General features: G+C 29.5%; 1 long non-coding RNA gene across 1 annotated transcript; it reads left to right on the forward strand.

Moving 5' to 3' along the window:
• The first annotated feature begins 5,265 nt into the window (after positions 1 to 5,265).
• On the forward strand, positions 5,266 to 8,789 carry LOC125600498. Its single transcript, XR_007333829.1, has 2 exons — positions 5,266 to 8,387; positions 8,505 to 8,789. It is a non-coding gene; the product is annotated as an uncharacterized LOC125600498 (long non-coding RNA).
• The last annotated feature ends 2,958 nt before the right edge of the window (positions 8,790 to 11,747 follow it).

The raw sequence follows: 11,747 nt of genomic DNA on the forward strand, positions 1-11,747 counted from the left end.
AAGATGGATTATACATTGCCTTTTTGCTATGATGAATTATTATTTTGTGTCGACCTCAGACATATTATTTTGTTTGTTTTCCATGAAAATAAAAGCAAATTTATAAATATAGGGTTCCAATGGTAACAACGAAATTGATAATATAAGCGGGACGGAATTTAAGTGCGGTACGGTGCAACAATGGTTCATGCGGTTTGCGGGATAAGTGCGGTTTTGATTGAAAAAGTAGTGCGGTTTTGATTAAAAAAAATATGAAATAAATATACTAATATAATTAGAACTATTTTTGTGTTTAGTGATTATGTTATAATATTTTCTATATATTTCAAATCCCAAATATTAAAATTTATTTGAAATAATTTTAAAAAAAATTATAATTCCAAATATTATAATTTCTATTTTTATAATATGTTTTTGACTAAAAGTAATTATTGTAGTTTATAAAAAATGATTGTAAGTTTATTCTTCTTAAAAGACAAATTCATAAAATTATTTGTGAGAACTATTAGAAACTTAAATTAAATTAAATATGTATCATACAATTATTTTTAATATATAAAATGTTAAAATGAGACTTAATAAAATGAATCCAAAAACACATAAGGGATACCCAAACACTTATGTCTGACTTTCAGTTAGGTTCAAAGTATTTTTGATATGCTGCATTATATTGTAAATTGATGCGGTTGAGTTTTTTAGGGCATGAATGGCGACATTTAATTCGCGTATTTCACTGCGGTTTTAGAAAAAACGCTTTAATATCACCGATCACATATTTCCTGATTTTTCTCTTGCGGTTTTCCAAAAACTTCACAAAAACGCACACAAATTTCGATGTCTCACAAATAAACAGTATTACTATCAAATCCACGAACGCAATGAAGAAGCTGTGTTTTCTCAAAAGCCGCACACATTTATATATTTAAACTAGGATCGGCCCGCCCGGAGTTAATAATAAAAACTGTTTTATATAAATTTATATTAATTTTATGAAACATTTAAAAATCATGGTGGATTGAAAACTATATTATAAAAAACAATAATAAATAGAATTCTGAGATCAAATTGTTAGGGCATCATTAATGGTAAAATAGCAAGTAGAGTACCTCACTAATATTTTTATTATTATTTTTGTACATAATTTAGTTATTAATGATTTAAAAAATTAAAATAAAAAAACATGTAAAATGATACCACATGTATTCACCGATTCTTTAGAAATGTATGAAAGTTCTTCCCACAGGTACCATTTTTGCTCTCTTTTTTTATGCTTTCTCTTTCTTCTTTTTCAGCTTTTAATATTTTTAAATTTGTTAGAGACAGATGAATTTCAACCGGTGCGAGTGCCCTTATTTTTAATAAACATTTTTGATTTGGAATTAAAATGACAATATCCTTCATTATTCTATTTTTCAGAGAATAAAAAATTAGCAAAAAAACAATTCAGAATAATATATATATATATATATATATATATATATATATATCTTCTTATTATTCTTAGTTCATTTTGACATAATAAAAGAAAATATTAACTTTAAATAGATAATAGGTGAAATTTCATGTTTACCACATTCATGGTACCGTTATTGATCTTTACCATCACTAAAGGAGTATTTTTAAAAATATATTTTCAATAATTGGCAAAATACTCTTATATCCTTGTTCTTGATATATATATAACAAATAATTATTTAAATAAAAAACATATTTTTTTATGTTTTCGAATTATACTTTTTTAAAATTCAAACTTTTTTATAATTTTTTTTTGGAATTGTTTTGGTTTATTTTATTTTATTTTTTTTAATTCTGCAGATATAAGATATGTTCGGTTATTTATAAAATTTGATTCAATTCTCGTACAGATATTTTGTTTTTTTTTGTTCAGTTTGGACAACAAAGTGGGGAACCAGCTAATATCAAAAACAAAATCGGGTCTCTTTCGGGCGTTTTTAGATTATTTTGGTAAATTTTAGTAAATTTTATTTATAACTTGTTTTTTGCGAGGAAAAAAACAGGTTATTTAAGTTTTTTGGATAAATTATCAGTTAGTTTATATAATTTTAAATAATTTAGGGAAATGGTATTCATATAATTCATTTTGGATAGTTCAGTTTATAAATAATAAATTTATGATATTTGTTACTGTAAAACTAAGTTTATTTAATATTTTAGATTTGTAAATTATATTTCAAATTGAGATACTTATTGATTTTTGTTCGGTTCTCGTTTGTTTTTGATATTTTAATTTCAGAAAAATATAGAATACATGATATATAGAAATATACCTGATTTATGAAATTTGATTTAGTTTCGATTTTGTTTTTTATTTGGTAAGGTTCGATTCTTCAGTTTCGGGTAAACACATAGCTAATTTCATGTGTGCAGAGCTTTGTAGTACTGGTTAACGGCACATCGATTTTAATGTTTGATCTCAAACCTCACGTCATTCTATTTATTTATAAATTAAAATTGGAATACAATTATTGACCATATATTAACTTAGAAAAATAAATTGGCGGATGAATCAAATCTATTTTTCATTTGCTAGTTGTAAGAATAATATTATTGTATAGATCCAAATCAAAGTTTAGAGTCATAAATAATAAAGCCTAAAGAGACCGACAAATATTTTAAGTGGTAAAGTTGTTTACGATGACGTGGATTTTTTTTGTTATGTATCTATATATAATTGATTACGGCTGCTGGTTCAGAAGTGGACTTTGTGGGTTACCGGACTTGAAAAATTAGAGTTGTATAAGGCCCAAAATTTATAAGTCTGAAACCCAAATAATGTTGTGACGGACACGTGTCGCCTCTGCAGCGAACGACTTTCCACGTGGCAAAGCAGGAGAGATACCAACATATTTATATATATATATATATATATATATATTATTTTAACAGCATTTACGATACTATATACTAGTATTTTAACAGCATTTACGATACTATATACTAGTAGTATAACTATAACGGCACATAAATACACAGTTATGAGTATAGGTTCCTTTTTTTGTAACAGTGCATAGGTTCTTCGTATATTTCTTTTGTAAACATGTTAACCCTAGTATATAAACTGAAATAAAAACTATTCAATTATAACATCATATTATCTGAAATGAAGTATAAAATTATTAGAAAATATATTTTACTGCATGATATATGATTTGTTTTATAAAGAATAATATTTCTTTTTTTTTGTATTTTTATTTCAAAAGTATTTTAGTAGTTAAATTTAATTATTGAATAATCATTCAATACCGCAAAACCATATGGTTCACTACAAAAACGTCTTTGCACAGTAAATATTTCTAGAGTTATGTTAAATTAAAAAAAAAATTATCTTTTACTTAACAAACAACATACAAACTTTTTTGTAAAAAAAGAGACCAACATACAGATTTGTAAGGTATGATGAGTAGTTTACATAGTTTATAAAACATATAGTAAATAATATGATATAGAGTTTAACTATACGTATATTTTGAGTAATGTAGTAATCTAGAATAACTAATGTTACTAAAAATTGGTTAGTATAATTAATTATTTTATTCGGAATTTTTTTTTTAATTATTTTAAACTCAAGCACCCTCGCTAGTGATGAAACTAAATCTATTCATCATATATATATATATTAGTATATTTATGATCAACAAAAGTGATTAGTGACTTTAAATTATATAAATATTAGTTATTAGATGAAACAAATTATAAGTATTTTTATCAATATAATTATTTATTGTATTTTATTTAGTTTTTATATATAATTAATTTGTATTTTTATTTCAGATGAATTATGGTATTTAAAAGTTCTAAATAATAAAGAAAATTTTACACTAGTAACACTAAATTATATTGATATATTAATTTTACATTTCAGTTTTATTTTTATTTTTAATTCCGCAAACTATATTTTCACCAATTAAACACAATTCCGCACCGCTAATTTTATCAAAACCGCACTTGTCCCACAAAACGCACGAACCGCAGTTGAACCGTCCCGCACTTTAATTCCGCACCGCTTATTAGGAATGTCAAACAGGTTGATCCGTCCCGTCCCGTCCCGTACCGCAGCGGGCTCGTCTTCGAGCGGGTCACGGCGGGTCAGGCCCGCGCGGGCTGCGGTCCTCAAAATGGCTGACCAAACCCGTACCGCAAAACATGTAGGCTTTTCGGATCGGTCCGCGGGACATAGAATTACAAACGAACATATGGCTCCTGAACGCTTCAAAACATGATTCAGGACGCTTTATCAGTTTCATGACGCATCAGTAAGTGAGTTTAGTTGAAGATTGAACTGGATAAGGCAATATACTTGTTAGTTGAAGATTTTAGTTGGATCAAAACACTAGTTTAAATACTTTTGTTAGACTCCAAACATTTTAAAAATAAACAATACTTTAGTTGCTGAATCCAAATATTATAACTCATAAGTTCATAACAAAAGCTTTAGTTTTCTGAATCCAAAATTAAATAAAACCAACACCAAATCAAAGATGCTAATCCTAAAAACAAATAAAAAAGAAAACACCAATCACACTTCTTGTTCTTCATCTTTATTACCAACAAGCGACAAAAAGATGAAAATTTCTCTTTTTCACCATCAACTTCTTCTTCTGCAAATAAGAATAATAGAAGTCAGTTAAAGATATATTGAAACCTAAAACTCCAAAATGTATGATAATGTGAGCAAAAACATATAGGCAAAACTATGAAGAACCCATAGCGGGAACTAGATCTTCTTCTTCGGTGGAAAGTGAGTTTTCAAACTTCTTATGATGTCTCGAAGAAGATCCACCTATGCATATCGAAGGCGCTTGGGAGACCGGAAGCATCATCGACCCTGAAACCACCATCACCGGAGCTACATAACGTCGAATCGACTTCTCTCTCTCTCAATGTTTTAGGCGAAAACAAAAAATGGGGATTTAGGGTTCGGGTCTTCAAAATCCCGCAGGTTAAGCCCATCCCGCTTTCGACCCGTCCCGTTTTCGATCCGTCCCGCTTTGAACCCGTCCCGCGAGGCCCGCAATTTTGCGGGCTTGCCAAATGGAAGCCCAATCCCGCCCTACAGCAAGCCTTTACGGGTCAGGCCCGCGGTCCAGGTCCTTGATTGTCATCCCTACCGCTTATATTATCAAATCTGCGATTACCATTCGGACCCTTAGTTTATTCTAATCATTAATTTATATAATTTTATTGTATATTTAATTATATATTATTAAATAAATAAATAAAATAAAGTGGAAGTGCGTTTTACGTGTTTACAAATTTCAAGTGCGGTCCATTAATTACAAGACCATTTTACATCAGTTACTGTGTAGGTGCGGTTTTACTTTTTGATTTACCAAAACCGCAAAGTTTTTAATTGGTTTTGTGATTGGTGACTGTATTGCGGATTGGACAAAACCGCTTCAAATACCACACTCAGACTTTTACCAATCACTACCATAGAACTTGAATTAGACAACAAGTTGGTTATTTTATTTTGTTTTATTAAATTTTTTTCTCGTCAACTGGTTATATTATAGATGTTATGGAACAAACATGACCAACGGACGAAGATGTGTCTGTGGTTAGCTAAGCCGGCAGAAACACAATATCTTCAGAATCTAAAATCCATAAAGGACAGCAAAAGCCCAAACAATAACAAACTATGACGTTTATAGACCAACACTTTAAACTAAGCAACAAGACTCGTGGATCAAGAATAGCACTCTCAACAAAACAGAGAAATCTTATTGATAGAGAATCTATGAATGCTGTTGAACGGGAATGCCCCTGACCAAACCACTGTAAAACCACTCCCTCCTAGTACAACGAGGAAACACCTCAGGACCCAAGTAACACAAGCTTCACAAAGCGGTAAGGGAGAATCCTTCAGATTTAGTCAACCTCCAGAAATGGATGAGTCGTACACGACTGAGAAACGCCAAGGAATGAAGCCACACAAAAATCAAATCTCCACAAGATCTGAACAAGCAACTAGGAGCCAAGCCCACCTAATCCGGAGCACCAAGAACACATGCCATAAACAGCATAAAGACGGATCAGAGGAATCCACAACAAACTCCATCACCTTAGAAAAATCTGAAAAGCAACATACCATACAAGAAGTCCAGAGATATGCAACACAACAAAACTCACCAAATCTAGGCGTTGATTTCTAAACAAAAGCTTTGTGGCTAGGCCAAACCGTGAATCATCAGATCTGGAGCTTTTATCAAAAATCTACAACAGATTTGGTGTTTCATTGATTTGACCGAAGCATATCTCTTAAAACTGAGCCTTAGTCACGAACCAAACTCAAACCAAGCAAAGAGGAAAAAAGACAGAGATTGGGACCAAAAAATAAGTTGATTACACAAGAAACTACAAAAAGTTGATTGCCCAATCAAATAAGCTAGTGGATTTCTGAAGCGGTTGTCCACAAAATTACCTCTGACATGGATGTGAAATCACTTGTTAATCCATTGAATCTAAGAATCTAAAAGCATTGGTAATATCTATATCTATCTATCTATATATATAAAGAACAGTTTACTTCTCTCCCAGGGAGTCCACGTCGTCTGCCACATCACTAATTCGAAGTTTCCTGGTGCGACACGTGTCCCACCATCACAAAACTCATCGTTTCATTTTAAAATAGGCATCCTGGGCTTTTTGTTAATCATCACAATTGTAGTCCAAACAGAAAGGCCCAAATCTGATAACTCACATGAAGCGCTAGGGTTTCTGTTCTTCTTCCAAATTCGCTACCTATCAATTTTTTTTTCTGCGTTATCTCTCACACAGTCAACGATGTTTCGACTGTTTTAATTACTGAAATCGTGATGGAGAATCTCTTTGTCTGTCTCCTCTCGCGTCGTTTAGCTTTCTATTGCACTCAAACGAAACCGTCAGAGTTACAGATTCAACACCATTATCGCCTTCTTAACTCCAAAGAGCAACGTTTAGCACGATCTTGATATTGATTGTGAGTTATCTCTCTGCAAGGCGGTTTATTGATCACCTATGAAAAGGTTAGCTTTCTTCACTTGAACAACATCCTCACAATCTGTGAAAACACTAACACGAGATTTGCTTAATTCTTTTTTATTTTGTTTTGTTCTCTCACTCATCCTCACAAAATTCAAGCTAAAAACTTTTACGCTGCTAACAGATCGTCCGAAATCACCGGCAAGGGTCCTTCATCACTGCTCTTCAATGATGTCTAACCAGCCCTATGAGATCCGTCCTAGTTGGTTTTCCGTGTTATCCGTCAATTAGGAGCACAACGTCCTAATCGGGCTTGAGTTGCTACTGATTGATGAACACGTATACAGGCTTTCATATTTACTTATTTAGTAGCAAATACTCTCTCAATTTAGTATCCTCAAGTACATCACCTACAAATCAGTAAGATAAGAGAGAGCATATATTCACAAAATTCATCGATTGTTATTTTGATTTCTTTGCAGAGATCATGAATCGAGATGAATCAAAATTTATTGATTAGACTTTTAGTACAGAGCAAGTCGTGGAACTTTATTTAGTTATGAACAACGAATCACTCATATTGACATCTTCCAGCTTTTAGCTCTTGCATTGGTCTGATAAAGTTTTGATTTTTCTGTGTATCATAAAGATCAATATCTAAACTGGAGAAGAAGAAGCTGCCGTGAAGCTGGTATAATTTATGAGCTCAGTTTTGGTTTCTCATTTAAATAAATGTTCTTTTTTGCTGAGAAACGTTTCAATTTTGAGACTTTTTGTTTGAATTTGATAGTATTAGCAAGACTTCATTGCTGTAGATGGTCATGTTTCATTGTTCCTTTATTGTTAATTGATCTTTTGTTGCATTTATGACACACAAGAACCTACGAAGACGAGGCTTCTCAACTACACTATGAATCGTAAATACTATTATAGATGTGGGGAAGAGAGTTGGTTTCTTTGGTCATTTATATGAATATTAATTTTCAACCCACTATCTCTGCCCTCTGTTGGCTTGACCTTTTTGGGCTGAGCTTGGAGACGTATTCAACCTCTGTAATCGGATGTTTACGTTCAAATCTATTTCAATGCTTGCAGATCAATTGGTAAGTACTGATATAGATAAATTCCTCTTGCCGTTTTGTGATTGTTGACTTCTCAGATTAGTGTGGTTTTGGTGATTTGATTGACCTTTAGTGTTTGATTCTTGTTTTTTTTTTTTGCTTATATCACATTGTATCCTAATTAATTTTGCTTTTGATTGATGTCAGGTTAATATCATTGATATGACTGGTGTAATCTTAGCCCTATGCAGTGTTGGTGGTGTGCAGAGTCAGCCTATTACAGTCGACATGCAAATGAGGAGATTAAAAGTTGCAAGAATCTACAGCAAATGGAGTTTACTCCAGGTAGAATTCATTTACTCCCCTCTATCCTATGTAGACCTTCTCCTTGAAGATATTGTCTTAATTTTCTGGAAGCCTCTTATTCTGATATTTTGGGGTTCGGAATACATGTTATTGTAGGTGTGCATCCCAACACCATTTTGAGCAGAATCAAAAAGACAACGCAAACAACAATGATGCACAGAAGCAGCTGGGAAGAAAAGAAATCGTAATAGCTCAGAAAAATGTAGGTAAAAACATTTTTCTAGCCTAAACAGGTGCTTTATGTATTTCGCTAACGATCTGGAATGTTACCAATAATATTTTTATATGTTAGTGTAATCTCAATAAGAATCACAATTGGTTAAGCCTTTAGAGGATCATATGTACAAGAAGAAAAGAAAAACAATGCAAAAATTCTATGTATTTTGATCTGTATGAGAAAAGAATAGAAAAATAGATTCCAAACCATATGAAATTTCCTCTATACACACAACGCTTGCTCAAACATAATATAGGTTCTCGGGGGAAAAATATTCCCTCTAACGTATAAAATGCAATTTATGATATAATTACTATAAGCCAAGATGTTAACTAATACTTTTATCATAAACCAAGATACTTTTATCTAAATGTTAAGTAATCAAAAAGACATGTGGATTTAGAAATGTCAATTTGAGAAAAAAAAAATGACCATCCTTCCAAAGTTAGAAATGCAAAGTTTTAATTTTGCTCACTAACCAAACAAAAATCAATAATCTATTACGAATATGGTAAAAACTCTATAAATTAATATTCAATACATTAACATTTTTTTGGTTTTGAATTGTATCGATTCAAAATATGATATAAATCGATACGATAATAAGATAATAATTTGTATATATATGACCTCATTAACATTATAAATTAGTAATAAATGTTAAGTAATCAAAAAGACATTTGGATTAACTTGAGAAAAAAATGACGACCCTTCCAGAGTTAGAAAATTCTAATTTTGCTCACTAACAAAACAAAAATCAATAGTCTATTACTAATATATATGGTAGAAACTCTATAGATTAATATTCAATAAATTAACAAATCTTTGGTCTTGAATTGTACCGATTCAAAATATGATATAAATCCATATGATAATAAGATAATAATTTGTATATATATGATCGCATAAAAATATAAGTTACATATATATATATATATATATATATATATATATATATATATATTTAATATAAGTACAAGCAAAAAAATCGTATTGTTTATTTCATACTCACACCATAATTTACCTCTATTTTTTAATATTTCAATATATTTTGATAATATTTAATAAAAGTAATATCAAAAAAATTTAAATTCTATAAAAAATATTTTATATACATCAAATAATAAATAAAACAATAGAAAGTTGATTTTCTAAAATGTAATTAATGTATATGCACGATAAAATCTAAAAAGGAAAGTTTTTCTAAATCAATAATTCTATAAATTAATAAAATACTATAGCAACAATATTCTTAATTTATATATTTTTACTGTATTAAGGTTACCATACAATAGATTAATCATCTTATTAAGGATCCATCAAAAATGAACTTTTTGTGATTTTTTATTTAAGATCAAGTGTAGAAAAAAATAAAATAACAACAAAGCAGTAAGCGCAAATTGATAATAAAAATCCGCATAAAAAATTGTTGTTTAACAATAGATAAAGTATCCATAATAACTCATCATAACATAAAAACCAAAAAAAACAATTGTTAATAATAGCAATTACTAACATTGTCGAAAACAACTATATTAACTTCGACAAAGAGTTCTTCTAAATTAAACCTCTTTTTCCACTATTTTATGAACCCTCAAAAAGATACAATGGTATTTGAGAACTCAATCTCTGTCTCTTTTGATTGATTTCAATTTATTTATGTATTTTATATTTTTATAATACTTAAAATACTATAAAATCTTACGACTTTTAATTAAAACAACAACAATAGTAAGAATTCAGTCATTTTGGTTATATAATTGAAATTTGGTATAGACAGAATAATCATACGCACACCCTTCTTAACATATAAGAAAAATTATACAAAGTTATATATTAATAAAAACCGATACATCAGATCCCCGCGTAGCGCAGACCTACCCTAGTATTACTAGGGTTGTGATGGATAACAAGTGGAGAAAAAAGGTGAAATGAAAAAAATAAAAAAAAAGTGGAAAAGTAATAGTGAAACTCAGCGCAACGTTTCTCTTTCTACTAATTTAGAGAAATAGATTACCTGACTTTTATTTCTTTTTGGCGTAACTTGGTTGAATATATGTTCCACTTGATTGGTTAATAATAGCATAAGTCAGCTGAAAACTTTTTTACTCTACTTTATTAACGCTATAGATGTCATCCAGTCACATTCTAGGTCTCAGAACATCAACATTGGTTGAGATATAAGGAGAGTATCTCTTAGTTATAATAATAATAATTATTATTATCTAAAATTAATTAAATAATTAGCTTTAAACAAAATATATGAAGCTACACTAATTATATTATTATTATCTAAAATTAATTAAATAATTAGCTTTAAACAAAATATATGAAGGTACACTAATTATAACATGTGGACATATTCTATTGTCTTTCTCCATAATCGATTATTCCCATATCTCTTTTTTTTTTTCTCTCTTTTTTAGATTTTTTAATTTTTTTTTTTAAAAAACGTAGTCAAAACAGCATCGTTGTGGGTGCTAATGTATGATGTTTTAATACGGAACTAGATTGTGCGGGTATTATTTTTCAGTGGATTAAATTTAAAAATAATTATTTATTCAAAAAATATTTAAGAGTGGTTACGTTTTTTTTTAAAAAAATTATATGATATTATTTGCTCATATCGGTAGTATAACTTTAAGCAAAATTTTAGCATAGTATAACTCATTTGTCATTTAATGAATTTATGATTTTTATTTATCATTTTCATTATTTAATTATAATATTTTCATTTTACATCAAAACTCATCATATTTTAGGATAATTATAATTTAAAATGTTAATTTTTTGGATTTTTTCAAAACATTTCTAAAAAGATCTTTCAAAGAGATAAAAAAAAGAAAGATCTTTCAAAGATTTTGTTATATATTTTTTAGAAATATTGAGTTGCATTTCAAATAAAAAAGTAAAGATATTGAAAGATATTCTAACTAAAATATGAAGAAAAAAAATTATATAGTTCTTAGGAAATGATCCAAATAAAAAAATCACACATGAAAGAAGTCATGACACTACAAGAAAACACAGTTTTAGCAAGGAAATTTAACGAGGAAAACTAATCCTCGTGAAATTACGTTGACTTAACGATGAAATTGCGAGGAAATAAAGTTTCCTCGTAA

The sequence above is a fragment of the Brassica napus genome, unplaced genomic scaffold (assembly GCF_020379485.1).
Source record: "Brassica napus cultivar Da-Ae unplaced genomic scaffold, Da-Ae ScsIHWf_2285;HRSCAF=2946, whole genome shotgun sequence".
NCBI lineage: Eukaryota > Viridiplantae > Streptophyta > Magnoliopsida > Brassicales > Brassicaceae > Brassica > Brassica napus.